This window comes from Trematomus bernacchii, unplaced genomic scaffold (assembly GCF_902827165.1).
Source record: "Trematomus bernacchii unplaced genomic scaffold, fTreBer1.1, whole genome shotgun sequence".
In the NCBI taxonomy this organism is placed as follows: Eukaryota; Metazoa; Chordata; class Actinopteri; order Perciformes; family Nototheniidae; genus Trematomus; species Trematomus bernacchii.
This window is the reverse complement of record NW_022987524.1, coordinates 4,311,674-4,333,565: the sequence shown is the minus strand read 5'-3', so window position 1 is coordinate 4,333,565 and position 21,892 is coordinate 4,311,674. Positions and strand designations below refer to the sequence as shown.

The 21,892-nt window shown below is 40.6% G+C and overlaps 5 non-coding genes across 5 annotated transcripts; 2 read left to right on the top strand and 3 right to left on the bottom strand.

Moving 5' to 3' along the window:
* Positions 1-1,472: 1,472 nt before the first annotated feature.
* On the bottom strand, positions 1,473-1,544 carry trnag-ucc. The gene has a single exon. It is a non-coding gene; the product is annotated as a tRNA-Gly (tRNA).
* Positions 1,545-7,676: 6,132 nt separating this feature from the next.
* trnav-aac lies at positions 7,677-7,749 on the top strand. The gene has a single exon. It is a non-coding gene; the product is annotated as a tRNA-Val (tRNA).
* Positions 7,750-9,659: 1,910 nt separating this feature from the next.
* Positions 9,660-9,732, bottom strand: trnak-cuu. The gene has a single exon. It is a non-coding gene; the product is annotated as a tRNA-Lys (tRNA).
* A 3,803-nt stretch (positions 9,733-13,535) lies between these two features.
* trnan-guu lies at positions 13,536-13,609 on the top strand. The gene has a single exon. It is a non-coding gene; the product is annotated as a tRNA-Asn (tRNA).
* Positions 13,610-15,000: 1,391 nt separating this feature from the next.
* trnan-guu lies at positions 15,001-15,074 on the bottom strand. The gene has a single exon. It is a non-coding gene; the product is annotated as a tRNA-Asn (tRNA).
* Positions 15,075-21,892: the final 6,818 nt, after the last annotated feature.

The following is a 21,892-nucleotide window of genomic DNA, read 5'->3' as shown; positions in this document are numbered from 1 at the left end:
ACTGTCCGACTGTCACACAAGCAGCTGATACATATCCCCAATTCCCCATAAGTGAATGTGTGTCGGTCTGAATTGACGCTGTTTGGCATCACAACGCTGTTATGAAAGTTTCTCTGGAATAAAATGGGTGATGTTAGCATAGCAACCGAAGCTAAACTGACTATAACTTGACTACTTGTTGCTATCCTATTGTGGCATAAGCCGTTTTCTACAGGCACATTTTACCGGCGTATTTTTCATTATGATTCTACTTGTGATAGTCGGACATGACAACCTGTGCAGCCCATGTATTGATTCCATCCGATAGCATGCTATAATACTAAACAAAACGTCTGCCTGCTCTCCACAATGATCAATAACAGCGAACGGATGGTCAAAGTAAGGTACAAATAAACAGAATCACAAGAAGCCTGGTTAGTGTTGCCTGACTTTATAAAGTGTGTTTTTTTTTTTTTACAAGTGTGTGGTTGCGTTCTAGTCACTTTGCTCAGCACTACTGCTTGTTACAACTTTTATTTGCCGTACTCGCCTTTAACTGTTAGCTCAGGTTAATCTCGCCCCCCTCCGACGTAAGCGGGACGTATGCGGTTCTTGCTTTCTAGACAACTTTTTGGTGCTCGAAACGAACCGGATTCCGGAGCTTAGAGGCTCCGCTGCGGTGTGAACAGGAAAAAACGGTGCTTTTTTTTTATTCAGTGCGAGAATTGAGCTCGAGCTTGTCCTGCCAGGAGTTTGTAAATCTGGGCTGAAATGGTGTCAGGGCCATTCTCATACACACATGCAGGTGCTCATTGGTTAGCCTCGGTTAGCCTGCCCTGGAACGATATTTAGTTTTAATTTTGATCCTGGTCGACTGATCATATTGGGCTCTGAGACTGCTTATTTTTTGTGACCTCCGTTCTGACTTGAGAGGGAATGTTTGGTCAAACACTTTGTGTTTTGTCTCATAGTGGCGTTTTGGCACTTTTAATGAGCGCCACGGTCTCTGAACAAATGAGACACACTGGTTCTGTGCTCCCAGTGGGCAGGATGAACATGATTGAGTCCGTCCACTCAGGGTTAAAAGCTCTGTTCTCACTGTCCACTTTCCTCTTCTTCGAGAGCGCCATGTGTAATTATTTGTCTCTCCCTGTCTGCCGCTAACACGCCTGTTCACTCTCCTCTCCGCTACTCTCCCTGTATCGCTAATTGTTCTCTTCACTCACTATCCTCTCCGCTTCTTCTCTGCCGCGCTCTCATCTCTTCGGTTAACACTCGAAGTGGCGATGAGGTCTTAAAATGTATGGAAAGGGTCTTAAAAAAGGTCTTAAAAGGTATTAAATTTGACTTAAGGATTCCTCCATATACCCTGCATAATTAGTTTATTCTACTAATCGCCTGAATTGAAGACATTTAGTCGACTAAATTGAAGACATTTGGTCGACTAACAATCAAGGCAACCCTACAATACACAGATAGTGTCAAAAAAGGACTGCGTTGGCCGGGAATCGAACCCGGGTCAACTGCTTGGAAGGCAGCTATGCTCACCACTATACCACCAACGCTCGACAGTTGTGAAGTTGCGCAATGTCGAATAGTCAGTGTGCGAAAAAGCACACGTCCGATCATCCAGGACATGTTATTTACAATATCGGACATCTTTCCATTGACGTGTCCGACGGATAAGTGACATTTTTCGCCCATATTTATTGACAAATTATTGATAAATTCAGCTTACCAATATGGAGGACGGAACATGACATAAGTATAAATAAATAAATAAATGTGTAAATAAATGTATGAAGAAATACAGGAATAAATAAATAGATACGGAAATAAATAAATAAATACAGGAATAAATAAATGAGGAAATAAATAAATGTGGAAATAAATAAATAAAAGAATAAATAAAGCATGAATAAATATGGAAATAAATACATGAATGTATAAATAAATAAAAGTCGAAAATAAAACAGAACACACGTTATTATGGTAACACTTTATATTAAGGTACACAAATTAACCATCAACTTAATTAACATGCATATTAGCAGTATATTGGCTCTTTATTAGTAATTATAAAACACTTATTAATACCTTATTCTACATGACCATATTCTACAAGTAATAGGCCATTAGTTGAGAGTTTTTCCTCAATAACCCTCTAATTAGTGCTTATTTATTGCAAGTAAGGAAGTTGTTGTACATGACTTTTGGTCTCAATATGCTCTGCTCAATATGGGCCTAATAAGGCAGTAATACCACAAGAATAGTAATTCTCCCATAATAACACTTAACAAATATGACCTATTCTTATGTAACAAGACATTAAACTATAAGTGTTAATTGTGTCTAAATAACTCAAAATTAGGTATTTAGATCTAAGAACATGTTCCCTATTTTAAAGTGAAGTCTTGTTCATAACCAATAAGCTAGTAATTTGACTCTAATGCCCCTTTCACACCGGCGCTTTTCCAGCTCCGGCTCGGAGCTGGAGCTGGAAAAGCGCTGGTTTTTCCTGTTCACACCGCAGCGGCGCCGCGTCATAGCTCCGGAATGCGGTTCACTTCCAGCTCCAAAAAATTGTCGGTCTAGAGGCAAGAGCTTCGGAGCTATGACGCGGCGTCGCTTACGTCTCTCTTACGTCGAGGCGTACGTGCAGAAAATGTGTACCTTACTTTGACCATCCGTTCGCTGTTATTGATCACTGTGGAGAGCAGGCAGACGTTTTGTTTGTTATTGTAGCAGCTATCGGATGGAATCAATACATGGGCTGCACAGGTTGTAGGGATGGGTACCGAGCCCCGGTATTAAACGGGCCCCGGGGCTGAATTATTAAAGACCGTGGTACCGTTAAGCTCCGACGTTATCGGTCTTTTTATCGGTACTGGAGACATCTAAAAAATATGTCATGTGTATTATTGCTACACAAACATTATATTGCAGTTTTAGTGTCGCCAACTCCGTTTCTAATATGCAAAAAGACTGCAAAATGCGTCATTTTTAGTATTTTCGATCTCTCCAATCCAGACGAGAGATCTCTCTCCCCCGCCTGTGTGTGAGGGGGCGGGGCAGTTTACACACACGCAGCTGCTACATGCAGCAACACACACACACGGAGGAGATGGCGGAGAGAACGCGCTCCGAGGTGTGGTTAAACTTTACCCGTCTCGCTCGTTGCCTAAAGTGCAATAAGAGTTTAGCATGTCAGGGCGGTAACACGAGCAATTTGTCTAAACATCTTGCAAAAGTGCTCCACATTCAGACAGAGAAATGCACCGGGTTCGACTGTCTCTCTAGTAGCTCTGTAGCCCCATCCACGAGTAACGTTTCCACGTCAGGCATATTATGTATGCTAGCAGCAACACACGGAGCTAACTCAATGATTCAAACATGGGTTAATGATTAGAGGTAACTGAGTTATTTAGTTTGTTAAAGTTTCAGCCATTCTGTTCACAGTTCTGTCATCAGATTATTTAATATGATTTGTTAAAACGTTATTGTTTCTGTTGATGTGAAATATTATGTATTTCATTTAAATAAAAAGCAATGTTAGTTTTGTTCACAATTTGTTAATTTTCATTTAATCGTTTATTTGAATAGGGACAATGCACATTAATGAACACTTTAGACAAATAATGCTTCAAGTGTAAATATGCCGGATTTTAGCTTTGAGCTAATTTCCATCCGTAGTCCCTGACATACAACATATAGTTAGTTTACCTCATTTTTCTCTCCAAAAGAACCGATAAGAGTACCGTTAAAAGACCGGACCGATAAGCGGTATCGATAAAAGTAGTAGTACCGTTAAAACCTTAACAATACCCATCCCTAACAGGTTGTCATGTCCGACTATCACAAGTAGAATCATAATGAAAAATACGCCGGTAAAATGTGCCTGTAGAAAACGGCTTAGCAAGTAGTCAGTTTAGCTTCGGTTGCTATGCTAACATCACCCATGTTATACCAGAGAAACTTTCATAACAGCGTTGTGATGCCAAACAGCGTCAATTCAGACTGACACACATTCACTTAAGGGGAACTGGGGATATGTATCAGCTGCTTGTGTGACAGTCAGACAGTGAATACTTTAGAGCCGTGTGAGCTAACCCGGAGCTAACGGGAGAATAAACTCCCGTGGAAGAGCAGCCAGCACTGCAGCGGTCGGTAAATGTCGCTGAAACACATTAATAAACAATGAACCACGGCACTCTGGAGAAAAGTATAAGGTTGGAGAAGTCGTTATTTAATTTAATCTGGCTTCGTATGATTAAAAGCAACACGAACATCGACCCGACACAGTCCCCCCCCCCCGTTGTTGTTGTGAGCTCCGTTGGGGAGAAAATCAGCGATGTAAACGGTGACGTCATGACGCAGCAGCGGCAGCTGGGCGGTGTGAACAGAGCGGGAGCTGAAAAGGGAAACCGGAGCTGAACCAGAAAAGCTCTAGCTAGGAGCTAGAAAGGGAAAAGCGCTTGTGTGAAAGCCGCATAATTGACCTGAACAGGTTCCCTATTCTAAAGTTGCCTCCTCTTCACACTTTGTAAATACATTATAGCACACAACTACTGAAATTAACCTCAACAGTACATGAACAAAGTAGGCACACGTTCAAATATCTGTTTTATTAATGCAGTGTTTCCCATACATTGATTTATTTGTAGCGGGCCACCACAATTAAATATCGTCCGCCACAAATGGATCTCACAATTTTTTTTAAATTATTATTTTATATAAAATCTTGAAGTATTATACAAGTAAAACTACATTTAGCTTTAATCCCATTTAATTGTAGAATGAACACAGTCTTCCTTTGAAGATGTATAAGTCAGGTGTCTTGAGTAGTCAAAATTACCTACAAATCATTGTACACATTTGTAAATATTATTTTCCACTTGTTACCATTGTGAGTCTATTTTTATGCAGCTCTGCGTGATTTTGTGGCTACAATTCAGGCTAATACGCTACCAGAATATAGTTAAAGTAGCGACAGTAAAAGTAGTCATTGTGCAGATTGGTCCATTTCAGAATAATATATATGATATGTTTTATAATGATTGATCATTAAAGTGTTCTCAAAGCTGGTAAAGGTGCAGCTAGTTTGAATGACTTTGTATACTGCAGGGTAGCTTGTGAATTTACTCCAGGTGGAACTAAAGTCTGATTTAACACTTGGTTATATTTCACATCATTCATCCACATCTGTAAAGTAACTAAAGGTATTAAATACATGTAGTGGAGGAAAGGTACACCATTTACCTCTGACTTATGTTTACTGCCAACCTAAAAGTACCTCAAAAATAGTAATCAATAATGTATTGAAAAGTTATTTGGCTGATTGTTTTATATTGGCTCAGCCAGGTTATATGGGATGCCCAGTCTACGTACAGATGGGTCACTCATTTTGAAATATTAAACTTAGTTTTCTTTTCTTTAATTTTTCATCCTCATGTAGAATGCTATTATGAAACACACATTTGGTTGTTTACAGCATAAAGAACATCTGATTTAATGTGAGGTAGGGAAATAATCATTTGAGTACAAGTATGTGTATATAAATATGTAATTTACAACAGCTGTAAGATGCTTGAAAATCTTGAAAATGCACCTTGAAAATGCTTGAAAAGTGCTTGAATTTGACTTTGGAAAAGGAACCCTGAATAAAGAGCCAATATACTGCTAATATGCATGTTAATTAACAACTAGTTGATGGTTAATTTGTGTACCTTAATCTAAAGTGTTACCGTTATTATATATCTTTAACCTGTTAAGCCCTGAGCCTGTTTTTCAGGTCTCAGGCTCGAAAATGACATTCCCAGAACAAATGACCATATCTTCACTTCTAAAAGGGGTAAATTAATCATCTTTTTTCTCAAAGCAAGGTTACATCTGTGAGTTGGATGTAGAACTGTCAATTCAGATTGAACATAGTAAAGAAATGTAAATTATAGTGTCCATCCAAAAAAAAACATTACTTATAGTGAAAACCACCCTTGAATGATGGGAGTAGTAGACTAAAAGCTTTAGGAATCCAAACTAGGGATGCCAGCGATTATTCGATTTTTCGAATATTCGTTACAGTCTCCATAATCGAAAATTATTTTTAAAATTCGATTTTATTTATATATATTTTTATTATTATTTATGTGTTTCTTTTTTTTCCTGGCTTAGTTTCAACCAAAATATAGACTAATGCTAATAATAGTAATAGTATTAATAATTGTAAATGGCCATTGGTCACACCACCAGTTTGTTTTACTGTAAACTTGGAGGAAGCCAGCAGCGCAGGCTGCGCAGAGTGCAGACTGCAGGCGAATAATCGATTAATATTCGCCAGGGCTGTCCGATTTTTGAATTTGATCATGGTCAGTTTCTGGCATCCCTAATCCAAACTATAACATAGGGCTGTGCAATTAATCGTATTTTAATCGCAATTACGAAAACAACATAATCGAAAAAAACGATTATTTTGCTTTGCTTGGTTGTGACAGTGCACTGCAACATATTTGATCTAATTTATTTTAGTCTAATTTATTTGTATTTATCATATTTACATATGTTTAGTAGCTTGTTGAAGTGCGCTCCAAAATATTTGTTGATCTTGTTTATTGGTATTTATTATTTTTATATGATTTATTTAAATGTAAATATAAATGTATCATTTATTTTTGTATTGGTTTTTCAGTTGAATTATACGTTCAGGGTAATCAACAGTTAAAAAGATACTGTTCAAATTATTATTTGTATTTGTTTTAAAGTTCAATAAATTGATGTTTTCAAAGTCAATGAATAATCGTTTAATAATCGTGATATCAATTATTGACCAAAATAATCGTGATTATGATTTTTGCCATAATCGCACAGCCCTACTATAACATATAATAAGTACCCTGTATCAAGATTGATGCAAAACAAGTGAAATTTGACCTTTTTAATTGTGGCGGCCCGCCACAAATAAATCAATGTATGGGAAACACTGGACTGTCTGAATAGTCTATATTTAATCAGTCTGCTAAAATTACAACTATGATGGCCAATTACACTTTGAAAAAAACCATTAGCTGACGCTGGAGATGACAACGTTTTCACTTTTATAAATCAGCTACCTGGATATTGTTGGCCATGCTGAAAGGCATTTGCTAGTGACTTCTGTCTCAGTGCCGGGGGTCTGGTTGCCACAGTACCTTATTCGTTTTCTGCAAACATCACAGGTTGCAGTATTTTGGTCTGCAGCTGTAAAATAACACCAAGCGGCTCTCCTCTTATTCTCTGCCAAGCAGCCAGCAGTGCGCTGCTGAGTCATGTGACTGCACGCCTGCAACACTCAAATGATATAGCTTTGGAGGAGGGGGAGGGGCAGAGTGAGCATGAGCAAAGTGAGTGAGAGCGGTGTTTGCACATGCACAACAACTATGATGTAACGGGAATTGTGCTCTGAACAGAGAAGAGAAACTGAAACTTAAGTATCGATCACATCACGCATACCAACGTTGGTAGCGATACATCGATATTTTGTATCGATCCGCCCACCACTAGTCCATACACACCATTCCAATGTGTCAGTACGTCTTGTAATTAAAGTTAAATAATAAGCTTTCTGTTGATGTTGTTAGGTCTAGGTTTGTTATGTGTTTGTACGAATATCTTTAAGGAATGTTCAATGATTTAGATCTTTAACTGGTGAGAGTTTTGTCACTGTTTCCGTAGTGTAGTGGTTATCACGTTCGCCTAACACGCGAAAGGTCCCCGGTTCGAGACCGGGCGGAAACACTTTATTGTGTTTTTCAGTATTTTATATGCCTTATCTTTATCGGCCAGTTGTTTACAACAAACAATACTTTTTTATACAACTCTAGGTTGTTGATATGGCACGGAATAGATGTTTAACCCTTGTCCCTGAATGTTTACCCCAGCTATTGCTGCTGCACTTCGTCCTCTGAGATCATGTCTGGTGGGGAGTCTGTGTGTGTGTCTGTGTGTGTGTGTGTGTGTGTGTGTGTGTGTGTGTGTGTGTGTGTGTGTGTGTGTGTGTGTGTGTGTGTGTGTGTGTGTGTGTGTGTGTGTGTGTGTGTGTGTGTGTGTGTGTGTGTGTGTGTGTGTGTGTGTGGTGTGTGTGTGTGTGTGTGTGTGTGTGTGTGTGTGTGTGTGTGTGTGTGTGTGTGTGTGTGTGTGTGTGTGTGTGTGTGTGTGTGTGTGTGTGTGTGTGTGTGTGTGTGTGTGTGTGTGTGTGTGTGTGTGTGTGTGTGTGTGTGTGTGTGTGTGTGGCGGGGGGGGCGGGACTTACAATGACAATAATGTGAATGTGGGCTTATGGCGCATTTCCACTACAGCGCGGAGCTCGCTTTAAGCGTGCCGAGCCGTGCGGGGCCCGTTTTTGGTTGCGTTTCCACTTAGCGTAGTACCGGCCGGTAGGGCTGTGCGATTATGGCAAAAATCATAATCACGATTATTTTGGTCAATAATTGATATCACGATTATTAAATACGATTATTCATTGACTTTGAAAACATCCATTTATTGAACTTTAAAACAAATACAAATAATAATTTGAACAGTGTCTTTTTAACTGTTGATTACCCTGAACCTATTAATTCAACTGAAAAACCAATACAAAAATAAATGATATCAAAATAATAAATACCAATAACCAAGATCAACAAATATTTTGGAGCGCACTTCAACAAGCTACTAAACATATATAAATATGATAAATATAATAAATTAGACTAAAATAAATTAGATCAAATATGTCACAACCTAGCAAAGCAAAGTAATCGTTTTTTTCGATTATGTTGTTTTCGTAATTGTGGCAGGCCAAAATCGTAATTGCGATTAAAATACGATTAATTGCACAGCCCTACCGGCGGGTACTATTTCACAGTTTTTCTGGCCCCATAAAATCGAGGTTCTTTCCGGGCCAACAACCAGGCTGAGTCGGGCTGAGTATACTAAACTAGAGAGAGAATCGCTGGCAAGGGGGCTACAACTACTACAAGATGAACATATTTGACCGTGATTTAATTCTAATATAGGTTTCAAAATGATGCCGAAGTAACAACATACTGATACCGGTTAGTAAAAACCATGAATTAATGCTTTGACAAGTCTGCAGACAGACGGCAGGCGAAAAACCTTTTAAAATGCGTGTTGTCTAAATGGAGATCGGCTAAGCTAACGCAGTATATGCTCCGACCGTCCACACTCACAACAACGGCCTATACAGACATAAATAAACCAGCGACTGTATTCGCCATGAGACAGACAGTCTGTGGTTTGTACTTGTTTAACTTTTGTCTAGTTTCTGAACAGATATGAGGAGCTGTGAGCTTGAGTGCTAACAGCTAACGGCTGATGTTGTTTTTCTGGGGTTCTCATTGAAGATGACGTCACGGCTCCGCCTACACTGCGTTACTATAGATACCACCCCAGTTCCTAAACTGTAATGGAAACGCAGCATAAAGTGAGCCAGTCCTAACAAGGCCTAACGAGGCCTAGCCATACCGAGCGAGGCCGAGCGAGGCTGTGTAGTGGAAATGCGCCATTAGTTACCCTGCAGTAAGACACATTCAGATCATTGGCCAGTTCATAGTTTTCGGCAGTGTGAATGGGGGATGGTGGTCTGCTTGCATGAAAATAACAAGAACTTGGATATATCTTTCTATATTTAGGGAAAAGATAGGCGCCCAACGTGGGGCTCGAACCCACGACCCTGAGATTAAGAGTCTCATGCTCTACCGACTGAGCTAGCCGGGCTGTGTAATTTGTGAAAACATGTGTGTTTTTGTTTGTGTCACAGTGTTGGAAGTTATTGTTTCATAGTCCCTAAATTTGTTCATGTGTTCTGTAATTCAATCAAAATATATTGGACTTGAGGCAAATCTTCTGCCAGAGAAAACATACACTCACCGGCCACTTTATTGGGTACACCTTGCTAGGTTGGACCTAACTGCCTTAATTCGTCCTGGCATAAACTGCGTATCACTTCTCTTAACTTGTATCCCTGCGTCCCTCACTTGTGTCTTTTCCATGCGTCTTAATCCTTCCCACCAGGGATGCATGGAGAGATGTAAAAAAAAACACGAGAAGAGAGAGGACGCAAGGAAATGTGTTTTAGGAGCAATGGGACGTCCTTTCATCCGGAGCGTCATGTTAAGCGACGTCCGTTTGTGATGACGCCGGTACAGCTGATCAGCAGACCCTAACCCAGCCAGCCCTGTCCCCATTTTATTCACACACACAAAAGTCGGCACAGATAAGCGCCATGGGACGCTCCTTAAGATGGCGCACACAAATCAACTTCCAGTGAGACCGAGGAGCGAGTAAATTACAAATTAGTGACTTGAGACCGATCCATAGACTCAACAAGTAGCTGGAAACATTCTTCAGAGATTTTGGTCCATATTGACGTGATAGCATCACTTGATGCAGCCAATTTGTCGGCTGCACATCCATGATGCGAATATTTTGTTCCACCACATCCCAAAAGTTCTCTTTTGGATTGAGATGTGGTGACTGTGGAGGCCATTTGAGTACGGTGAACTCATTGTCATGTTCAATCAACCAGTTTTTTTTCTCTCAATTTGAGCTTTGTGACATCGCGCGTTACCCTGCTGGAAGTAGCCATCAGAAGATGGGTACACTGTGGTCATAAAGGGATGGACATGGTCAGCAACAATACTCAGGTAGCCTCTGGCATTTAAACAATGCTCAATTTGTTCTAAGGGTCCTAAAGTATGCCAAGAAAATATCCCCCACACCATTACACCACCAACACCAGCCTGAACCGTTGATACAAGGCAGGATGGATCCATGCTTTCATGTTGTTTACGGCCAATTCTGACCCTACCGTCCGAATGTCGCAGCAGAAATCGAGACTCATCAGACCAGGCAAACATTTTTCAATCTTCTATTGTCCAGTTTGGTGAGCCCGTGCAAATTGTAGCCTCAGTTTCCTTTTCTTAGCTGACAGGACTGGCACCCTGTGTGGTCTTCTGCTGCTGTAGCCCATTTGCTTCAAGGTTCGACTTGTTGTCCGCTCAGAGATGGTCTTCTGCATACCTTGGTTGTAACTAGTGGTTATTTGAGTTACCTTTCTATCATCTTTTTTGCCCAGTGAACGGCCGCTCACTGGATGTTTTCCCTTTTTCAGACCAGTCTCTGTAAACCCTAGGGATGGTTGCGCGTGAAAACCCTAGAAGATCAGCAGTTTCTTAATGTTAAGCCCCAAGCCTGTTTTTCAGGTCTCAGGCTCGAAAATGACATTCCCAGAACAAATGACTATATCTTCACTTCTAAAAAGGGTAAATTAATAATCTTTTTTTCTCAAAGCAATGATAAACCTGTGAGTTGGATGTAGAAAAGTCAGAATCAATATAGATTTTTTTAATTTTAAAGTAAATTCAGATTGAACACAGTAAAAAAATGTAAATGATAGTGTCCGTCCAAAAAAAACACATTACCTATGGCGCATTTCCACCATGGCGCGGAGCGCGGTTTAAGCGTGCCGTGTCGTGCCGGGCCCGTTTTTGGTTGCGTTTCCACTATGCCTAGTTCCGGCCCGGGGCTACTTTTTCACCTCTTTTTTCTGGCCCGACAAAATCGTGGTTCTATCGGGGCCAACAAACAGGGCTGAGTCGGGCTGAGTTTGCTAAACTAGAGAGAGAATCGCTGGCAAGGGGGCTACAACTACAACAAGATGAACATATTTGACCGTGATTTAATTGTAATACACGTTTCAAAATGATGCTGAAGTAACAACATACTAATACCGGTTAGTAAAAACCATGAATTAATGCTTTGACAAGTCTGCAGACAGACGGCAGGCGAAATATATATGCTCCGACCGTCCACACTCACAACAACGGCCTATACAGACATAAATAAACCAGCGACTGTATTCGCCATGACACAGACAGTCTGTGGTTTGTACTTGTTTAACTTTTGTCTAGTTTCTGAACAGATATGAGGAGCTGTGAGCTTGAGTGCTAACAGCTAACGGCTGATGTTGTTTTTCTGGGGTTCTCATTGAAGATGACGTCACGGCGCCACCTACACTGCGTTACTATAGATACTACCCCAGTTCCTAAACTGTAATGGAAGCGCAGCATTAAAGTGAGCCGGGCCTAACAAGGCCTAACAAAACCGTACTAAGTCGAGCGAGACCTGCGGTGGAAATGCGCCATTATAGTGAAAACCACCTTTGAATGATGGGATGGTAGACTAAAAGCTTTAGGAATCCAAACTACAACATATAATAAGTACCCTGTATCAAGATTGATGCAAAACAAGTGAAATTTTACCTTTTTAGAGAGATTTAGAAACGAAAAACCTGATAGGTCAAATCCACCCAAATGACAGGGGTCGGGTTGCCGACCCCTGTCATTTGTCTTAAAGGGCCCATGTCATGGCCATTTCCACTGATCATAATTCCATTGTTGAGGTATACTAAAATAGATTTATACTGTGCAATTTTCCAAACTCACATTGGTTTCGCATACAGCATCTCTGTAAAGTATGTGTATTCAGCAGTATTCACTCTCTCCACTAAACGGCTCGTTGGAGCTCTTGCACCCCCCTCCCTGTGAGCCTAGTGTGCTCCGATTGGTCAGCTCGGTCACTCTGTTCTGATTAGTCAACCACCAGAGAGGCTCCGCCCATGTCTAACAGTGCTTTTTTCGGCTCGCTCTCAGCGGAACAACAGTCTTATAATGGCCTCGGTACAGCCGTATATTTTATACGCTAACTAACCGAACTGTACCTACAACTGTTGTTATAGAAGAGTAAGTTATTTTTACCTGTAATAAACTACTACTGTTTGATGAGAAATCAAATCATGGTTTGCTTTATATGAATGATATGTTATAGGAGCAAATAATTCAGGGAAGAAAGGATAGGCCTACTAAGTATTTCCATCAAACTTTAGTTTGCTAGTTGCTAGTTGTTCAGTGTAATATGCTATAGGCTACTATACTATACTATACTATACTATACTATACTATGAACAACAGATAGTGGTTCATATTAGGCTATCAAGAACATGCTTACAATTGCAATCTTATACGGGTAGTCTGCTACATTCATTGTAGCTGGCATAACAACAATGTTTTCCCGAGAAAACTCATGTCTAGCTCCGTTGTTTAGCTCGGTAGCATACACGCTAGGAACGCCAGCTATAATGTAATTACGTTTCGCGACTGACCGTACGGTAAATCACCCGGAGTGTACTGTCTATGAGTATTTCGTGTGTGAATGCAAACATTCTCCTGCTATGAGATACATGTATGTAAGGCCATCTGCTAATATTAGAGTTGATATATGGAAACGCTAGCAACTTAGTTAGCACAGTTAGCACTGTGTCAATGGCTTAGCAGTCCGACACACGTTTACACATTTAAACAGTCGTGGTAGATACCTTGTTTGATAAATACACAAATAACAATGCAAACTTACAGGTTGTGTACCCGAATCTTGGGGAGGGGAAAGGGTCGGTCGCAGAGGTGTTCCTCCTGCATTCGTAAACTTAAACAAATATTATATATCGTCTGAATAGCGTGGCAGTCTCTGTGGCGCAATTGGTTAGCGCGTTCGGCTGTTAACCGAAAGGTTGGTGGTTCAAGCCCACCCAGGGACGACATATTTTGAACTTCATATTTTTAAGAATGTTATGGAAATGAGTGTCTGTATCTCAAAAGTCCCATGTCATGGCCATTTCTACTGATCATAATTCCATTGTTGAGGTCTACTAAAATAGATTTATATTGTGCAATTTTCCAAAATCTCATTGGTTTCTCATACAGCATCTCTGTATAGTATGTGTATTCACTCTCTGTCCTAAACGGCTTGTTGGAGCTCCTGCCCCCCCTCCCTATTTTTTAATTTTTTATTTAGCCTTTATTTATACAGGTGTAAAATCTCATTGAGACACAAGGTCTCATTTTCAAGAGAGACCTGTCAGTGGTAACACTACCACACAAAGTTACAGACAGACAGGACACTAAACACAGAGGCAACAATAAAATACAACACCGTAAAAAAAGAAGTCATTGAAATCCATATACAGTAGTCAGATATAGCAGGTGCAAACACCCACAGATGATTTCTCCAGCTTTTTTTTAAATTAGTTTAAAATCCGTGATGGGTATCAAACTGGTCAGCTTAAGTTCCTGCTGAAGTGTGTTCCAGGTCGAGGGGGCAGAGTATGATATGGCTTTTTTCCCAAGCACCATGCGTACTGAGGGGACAGTACCAGTGAGCCCAGTGGCCGTCTGCGAGACAGCGAGACACAGCGAAACCATCCCGAACACACACCGACTCACAGCCTCGCCGCGTCCCGCCGTCTCGGGGAGGAGAAATCGGCGGAGCTATACATAAATAAATAAATGTGGAAATAAATAAATGAATGTATAAATAAATAAATAAATAAAAGTCGAGAATAAAACAGAACAAACATTATTATATATCTTATACAAATTAGTTTTACCATCAAGCTTATTTATGTTTTATTATTATAACTTTTAGTAGGATTAGGCCTTTTAAATTGGTATGTCTGTACAGGTCAATTAGAAAATTAGTTACACAACGGCTAACAAAAGACATTTCAGAGAGTAACATCTTAGTATTTGTTGGGACAGTGGAGACAAGTTCATAATATCGTTTGGTGGACACATTGTGGGCATCACAAAGAGTGGCAGCATGTTGCAGGTGCTGTGAATGCTGCATAAACCAGTTTAAGGAAATAACAACAAAGCGTTGGGTGATATCAGCCGTACAATATAACAAAACCGCCATGTTCGCCGGCTTAAGCTTGAAGAGCTGGTTTTTGGTGTAAATAAGTTTGCTTTGAGGGAGAAAAAACTGCAAACAAGGTATAAAAAATTAAGCTAAAGTTAAATATATTACCAATCTATAAGGAATGACAGCAACTATCTGCATGAACAGATAAAGCATATTTAATTTCACAATCTCAACTGCCCGATGGACCGTTAACACTTCACTCTTTAGCTAGTAGAGTTAAAAATACCACGTCACTGGGTGGACTTGAACCACCAACCTTTCGGTTAACAGCCGAACGCGCTAACCAATTGCGCCACAGAGACTTGCATGTTTTAGCCTTTCTTAGAGAAATGTGTTCCAGATCAGTAAAAGCCTTTTGACTGAAGCGGGGTTATGGAAAATATTTAGAGTTGCAGCAGGTACGGGCCGTATCTCATTTCTGGGATTTCCCCTCCTCGACTCCTATCCTCGTGTCTTAGTCCCGCCCACAGGAGATGCGATTGGAGGAGTCGAGGAGGGGAGCCGAGGAGAAAGGAGGGGAAGCAGCAGGCGGTTAGAGAAATGAGAACTCCTCTCCTCTGTGACAAAATGGCATCCAATGTAATAAAAAAAGTCAATCAAAGAACTAGATTCCTATACCGGATCTCCTCTCTGGTAAACAAAAACACCCTGAAAACTCTGGCAGGAGCACTCATTCAAGGGTACTATGACTATGCTTGCACGTCATGGTACCATAGCACCTCCAAGGCGCTAAAAATAAAACTTCAAACATCGCAAAAATAAACTGGTCAGACTACTGCTTGACCTTTCATCTAGAACCCACCTCACCTCTGCCCACTTTGACAACCTAGGATGGCTTAGAGTAGACGACAGAGTACAGCTACTTGCAATGGGCCTGGTCTACAAGATCCACTACACCTCTATGGTACCCATGTACATGTCAAAATTCTTCCCAAAGGTCAAGGAATACCATGATCATAACACCAGAGGGAGCTCCACAAATCATGTAAAACCCAGATTTGGCACAAAAAAAGGGGAATACACGTTTCGCAATTATGCCACATCAAGGTGGAACGCTCTTCCCACAACTGTAAAGGAAAGTAAAACTATACTTACCTTCAAAACCTCTCTTAAAGAGCACCTTCGGGGGAAAGCATTGCAAAACTGGCCCCGGTAATGGTACAAATCTCAACCTGTCGTACAATGGACAGCTTCCCCCCCCCCATCTATGTATATACTCGCATTTTAGACTCTGTTACTAACTGTATATCTGTAGACTTGGTATGTCTTAAATGTCCGGTTAGGATGTATTAGAACGAAATCTAAAATGAAAATTGTAAATAAGCCATCTGTATGTAAAAAACCACCTGTATGTAAATTGTAAATAAGCCATCTGTATGTCAAATATGTCTTATATGTCTTAAATGATATGATGAATTGGAAATGGGGGACCCTGATGTAAACAAGACGAAAGTCTTTCTCTGGTCTGCATCCCCTTAACAATTGTATGTTTTGAGCTGTACTGTACTGTACCCAATATACAAGCTGTTAATAAACTTTTCAATCAATCAATCAATCAATGAGCGGTCATATTAAAGAGACGTCCATTAATGATGACAGGAGGTACAGCAGCCCTCTGTCTGATGGACAGATGTGTTCATGACCACTTATATATTTACTTTTAATTAATTCACAGTGCGGTATAATGAGACAATAACAGGCTACAGATGCGGGCACACACACACACACACACACACACACACACACACACACACACACACACACACACACACACACACACACACACACACACATACATACACACATATATATATATATATACATATATACAGAATCAAACAAGTATGAGAGCACTCATAACGTAACACTATCAGAGACTAGATATACCCCCCCCCTCTCCCCTCTCTGGTCGCTACAATGAGGAAAATAAATTACGGGCCAAAAGTTTTATTTACAAGTATTAAAAGTAAGCAGAGGACACCAAACCAACTGAGACCTGTCTGTCCGCTGCATCTACGCACACACTGTACCACACACACCTACACCACACACACCTACAGCTCCTAAAGCATATAATCAGGATACAGCCGTTGTGTATTTTATTATGTGAAGCACTAAATGGTTTTAGAAAAATATGGACTCTTTGTTTGTAGATATCTACTAAACTAAAGCAAATAAAGAGAGTAGGCCTGTTATACTGAGTGATATATATTATACACACTGCTCTGCTTTCTGCACGGACCTCACAGCTGTTCTCTCTGTAAACATCGCGTCGTGATGAAAGCAGTTAATAAAATAATATCCAGGGGATGCATGCAGCGCTGTCATTGGCTGAGATCAGTCCGGCCGTGCGTCACGACTCTTTGAAACATCTCAGTTGCCGGAAATACATCCGTGGAGGACCCATCAGTGTATCCTCGTTTATAACTCCTCCAGAGAGCCTCCTCGACGCTCGATCCTCGGTCCTCGAAGTGCATTTAGAGAAATTAGATGTCCTTCAACATGGCGCGCTGAAATTCATTTCCAGGTCACTACCGGAGGACCGAGGAGTCGAGGAGGGGAAATCCCAGAAATGAGATACGGCCACGGATAGAAGCAGAATATTGTGTTGTCGTTCCTATCCACTATTCCATGACCTCTGTGTGAAATGTTAAGGGATAGTGGTTAGGGGAATTCAAAAGTTCTTAGGAAAAGACGACCGGGCTTTACCCTTTTAAGCCAGAGAGACCCCGGTACAGGGGCACTGCCGCAACATCTTGCAGGAAACAGTGTCTGAGGGCATGTTCATTTAATAAACTATGAATGTTTTATATCCATGTAACGGGAAGAAACTCATCTAACTGATCTTTTTTTTTTTTTTTTCAAAATAAATCCCACAATGCTAACACTGAGCCTCTGAATTAGCAACGAGCGAAAAATGCTAACGGATTACTGCACCGAAAATCACTCACAAAACCTTATTATTTATCTCTTCTCCACATCCATGAAATCGATTCACATCGTGAGGTGACACAGAATCAATGGGTACCCTCATTATCACTGAATTATACGAATTTGCAAAAACAGACATCAAAACAGGTGACGCTAGGTAGCTAAAAATGCTAACATTTTTACCTTGGCTCTGTAGTCTCTCCAAAGTGGTCTTCAATGGCATTAAAACGATAAAAATGCTGCTGAAGTTAATCCATAGGTTAATCCAATGTGTCTGTGTCCCTTTGAAATGATTTCTGATAATCCATGAGCAAACAGACGGATAATCCATGTTTTTACGTTTCTAGATGTCAGAGCTAGAGTGTAGCTTCACTCTAATGCAAAATCACATGCGCAAAGCCCCCACCTTTTTTTTCCACAATGAGTGTGTGTGGGGGACTCCCCTTTCGATTCTATTGGCTCTAACGGTCAGAAAGAGGTGTCAACCATCAAAATCGAGCAAGGGGGGCCAGAGATATGGAAAATCCACCCAAATGACCCCAGAAGTGGTTTCTTTTTGCTAAATCTCTCTAAAAAGGTCAAATGTCACTTGTTTTGCATCAATCTTGATACAGGGTACTTATTATATGTTGTACTTTGGATTCCTAAAGCTTAGCTAGTAGCTAGTCTACCTTACCATCATCCAAGGGTAGTTTTCACTATAAGTAACAGTTTTTTACTATGTAAAATCTGAATTTTATTTCAAATAAAAAACATCTATATTGATTCTGACTTTTCTACATCCAACTCACAGGTTTATCATTACTTTGAGAAAAAACATTATTAATTTAACCCTTTTAGAAGGGAAGATATGGTCATTTGTTCTGGGAATATCATTTTCGAGCCTGAGACCTGAAAAACAGGCTCAGGGCTTAACAGGTTAAGAGAATCCGACAGCACTTACACTATCTATGGAGGACGGAACATGACATAAGTATAAATAAATAAATGTGTAAATAAATGTATGAATAAATACAGGAATAAATAAATAAATACAGGAATAAATAAATGTGTAAATAAATGTATGAATAAATACAGGAATAAATAAAAGAGGAAATGAATAAATGTGGAAATAAATACACAAATAAATAAATATGGAAATAAATAAATGAATGTATAAATAAATGAAAGTTGAGAATAAAACAGAACACACATTATTATATATCTTTAATATATTTCTACATTTACGTTCACTTACATTTATTTATTTATGTATTTCTGTGTCCATATGCTAATGAGGTGGGCGGTCCTAACCTCAGTCTGAAGCAGGATTCTTCAATTGTTGGAGCCAGGCAGAAGCAAGAGATTCGTAGCGAGTCACATCTGTACATCCTGTACAGTGTACACACATACAGTCTATGGTACACACACAGCAACTCGCTAATAATGGCTTCGGCTAGAAGGGCGCTGGCAGACCTTCTGCGGGATGCGGCTAACCAGCTTGAAAACTGTAAGTAACTCATGTTTAGGTCTAGTGTAAGACTGATCTGACAGTGTAAAAAAACGGTGTTAAAATGCCAATATACAGTTTTGTACCCAATGTGGCGCTATGTTATGTTTTGTGCAGCACCAAGGACCGCTAACGCGACAGTTTCGTCTCCTCCTCCGTCACATAACGGGACTCCCAGACACCCAGTGGACGGTAGGTTTTTGCATTAAACTATTTTTAATGCAAATCCGATCAGTGTACTAAGTTTATATCGCCAATGACAAGTTATTTGATTCAGTTGCTGTCCACCAGCTTGAACGGATCATTATATGTATAGTGTGTGATGCTAATGCTAACCAACATTCCCCCCTGGATTCATGTTAAATCATTATTTCCTTGCACTCAATATTGCTTATCTTCTTAACTTGATCCTAGCCGAAGTTTCAAGACTGTTTGGCCCCTACATGGGAGGGAGGAGGACGGCAAGGCTGCGAACCATTTCTGGGCCTGCACACCTGCTGTCTTATACCCATTCATGCTGTTGTCTAGAGCAGGGGTTCCCAAAGTGGGGGTCGCAAGATGATTACAAAATAATAGATTTTTTTTTAATCCATTTTTAAAAAATTATTATTAATAATAACGTGTGCATAGACATTTTTCAGGGGCGGACTGGCCATCTGTAGAATTTCCCCGCAGCGAGGCTCCCCCGTTGACAATCCACTAGCGCATTGTTTTTCAAACCTTTTCATACCAAGGACCACTTAACCAATAAAAAAACACTCGCGGACCACCTAACTCCACAAATATCCAAAAACAAAAGGCCTGCTTACCACTCTGGTAAAGTTAATCCATAGGTTAATCCAATGTGTCCCTTTGAAATTATTTCTGATAATCCATGAGCAATAAAACTGCTTTTCCGTTTCTAGATGTCAGAGCTAGAGTGTAGGTTCGCTCTGATGCAAAACTGCATGCGCGAAGCCCCCACCTTTTTGTTGTAATATGTTAGTGAGTGGGGAGATTCCCCTTCGATTCTATTGGCTCTAACGGTCAGAAAGAGATGTCAATCACCAAAATCGAATCGAGAAACGGTAAAACCCCCATTTCCACCCAAATCACCTCAGAGGTGGAGTTATGTTTGCTAAACCTCTCTAAAAAGGTCAAATGTCACTTGTTTTGCATCAATCTTGATACAGGGTACTTATTATATGTTGTACTTTGGATTCCTAAAGCTTTTAGTCTACCTTACCATCATCCAAGGGTAGTTTTCACTATAAGTAAAAAAGAACTTTTGGATGGACACTATAATTTACAGTTTTTTACTATGTTCAATCTGAATTTTCTTTAAAATAAAAAACATCTATATTGTTCTGACTTTTCTACATCCAACTCACAGGTTTATCATTACTTTGAGAAAAAAGATTATTAATTTAACCCTTTTAGAAGGGACGATATGGTCATTTGTTCTGGGAATGTCATTTTCGAGCCTGAGACCTGAAAAACAGGCTCAGGGCTAAACAGGTTAATAAACAAGAATACAGTTTAAAAGGGGAGTGATTTGTAAAATATCCATAAAGAAAAAGAAAATCTGCTTACAGTTCTGTTTCGTATTGATGTTGAGAGATGTATCCATAGATCTCTTTATCCCAATTTTGCTCTCAAAGTGCACCAGATTGATGCTTTTAACTTCAATATTACAAAAATAATAATCTTGCCGGGGGAGCATGCCCCCGGACCCCCCTAGAGGATGTTAGGTCCACCCCCCACTTAAATCATGTTCAAATGGATAGGATACTAAATACATTTGCACACATCTTGTGTCCATATCTTTCTGTTTTGGTGGTCATGCCACAACCGTGCACGTGCATGCATGCGCGAGTCATAGTGAGTGTCTGCATTTTGGGGGGGGGGGGGCGCCAGCTAAAATCTTGCCTAGGGCAGCAAATTGGTCAGGGTCAATTGTCTCATCCCGATGCGGCGAGGCGCTGGCCCCGACCGGGACAACCGGGACGTGGGGCAGGTGGCGCTGGAGCAATTTGTCGCCGGCCTGCCGTCATCCACGGCGAACTGGGTCCAGTGCCACAGCCCCGCCAGCCTGGAAGCAGCCGTTGTCCTCGCGGAGGATCATCTCACCCTTCCCCGGCGGAGCCTGAAGGAGGAGCCCTGGTCTTCCACGGTCCCAGCAGACCCGCCCCGGCCCCGAGGCAGAGATGCCCCACACCCACACCTTGTCTTACACACACATACCTCGTCATACACACACACACACACCACGGCAACAGCCCCCGACTAACTCTCCCCCTTTTCCTGTCTCTTCTCAGGGTCCAGTTTACGCTTCTGGTCGTCCGGCACCACAGGGGGCTCCTCAGACCAGAGTTTCTGTTAGCCGGTAATTACCGGACTATGACCGGTAAAATATGCTGAAGACCGGCAAATCTAAATCTCTCCGGTCAAAATGTCTGGTCAAAATAATTTCCCCTTAGCGCAGGGGTCTGCAACCTTTTTGACCAAAAGAGCCATTTTGCCCCCTTTTCCAACAATTTTTTTTGTCTGGAGCCGCAAAACATATTTGATAGCTTGATAGCTTATAAAGTTGTATTTATTGTTATATCATAGACAAAAACTACATTTATTTTGCATTTATTATTTATTACATTATATAAAACTGTTAACCTCTAATAAGAAACAAAGAACTCCTATAAGGAGAATAACACAAAATACACA